Source organism: Pteropus vampyrus, unplaced genomic scaffold, assembly GCF_000151845.1.
Source record: "Pteropus vampyrus isolate Shadow unplaced genomic scaffold, Pvam_2.0 Scaffold152, whole genome shotgun sequence".
NCBI classification, from domain to species: Eukaryota; Metazoa; Chordata; class Mammalia; order Chiroptera; family Pteropodidae; genus Pteropus; species Pteropus vampyrus.
The window spans coordinates 745896-747285 of NW_011888933.1; the positions used below are offsets into that span (position 1 = coordinate 745896).

The window sequence follows — 1390 nt, forward strand, 5'->3', positions numbered from 1 at the left end:
CCCCATCTCATCAGATTTTTTGTTCAATAGTTGAAAGAGTAGAGTGAATAAAAACAGTGGGGGAAAAGCTCCAGTGTGTTGAGACCTGGTGTCTTCTTGTTAAATATTTGCAATTTGAACCTCATGCACAATACCCTCCATAACCATGATAAAAAAAAAGATTATACAGCCTGTATTGAGCCATCATTTCTCTTGACATTTTATCTTTAGTTGTTCAAGTTCAGAACACTCAACTATTCTTTCTCACTTTCTACTGCCTTTAATCATTTTTATCTTTTTATCAGTTTCCTGTCCTTTTTCTCATCGTTACAACTCTTATAAAATGTGGTTATTCTCCTAAGTGATCCTGCTCAAAAATGATTAAGGTATTGATTTGGCCAGAGTAGTTAAAGAGTCAAAGATTAAAATTTTTAACCAGTTATTTTTTATGCATTTTAAAAAATCTATAACAATGTCAACAGTGTTTGAAAGTTAAGGGAGAAATCAAAAATCTTTTTTTTCAGAGTTTTATTGTTTCTCTTCAGTTTATTTGCTTTGCATTTTTGCAAAAACAATAAATACTTTAAGAGAAGAATAAGAAAATATAGACAAGTGAAAAAATAAGAAACAAATACTCTCATCTCTACAGAGATAAATACTATAAATATCATATAGCATATTTTTGTCAGATTTTTTTCTATATACACATATGTACATATATAATTTCAGATCAATTTCTATACACATTTGTGTGCACACATATAATTTTAGTGTATCAAATCTGATTTTAAGAATTTATCTTTGACTATTGAGTCCATCTCACCACATATAGTTAAATGGCTTCATGATCTTCAATTTTTGGATGTATAGTTGTTTATCTATCTATCTATCTATCTATCTATCTATCTATCTATCTATCTATCTATCTACCTATTTATTAGGCAAGGCAACCCTTGGTTGATCTCACAGATTGCAAGGACCTTGCCAGCTTACAATCTCTTATTTTTTTTATTTTTTACACCTACAGCACCTGATCTTCCTAGGTGGTCTCCCATCCAAGTACTAACCAGGCCCGACCCTGCTTGACTTCCGAAATTAGATGGGATCAGGCTTGTTCAGGGTAGCATGGCCGTAGACTATAGTTGTTATTTAAACAATACTGTTTTTATTGTCTTCACATTACTTAAAATATTTCTTATTACAAATAATATAGAGCAGTCAAGATCAAATGAAAATGTATTTGAAATTTAAAAAGTTATTAACCAACAAAATTGTTTAAAAGCATAAAAGTTTGGAGCATAATCCTTGGTTTAACAAATTTCCAAACTGTTGAGCAAAATGACAACTGGAAATATTGATTTCCAACTGATTTCTTTTAATTTATTTTTTCAAAACAATTTGGTTTTCATTG

General features: G+C 30.1%; 1 pseudogene; it reads right to left on the minus strand.

Moving 5' to 3' along the window:
* Positions 1-997: 997 nt before the first annotated feature.
* Positions 998-1116, minus strand: LOC111745343 (annotated as a pseudogene).
* Between the last annotated feature and the right edge of the window lie 274 nt (positions 1117-1390).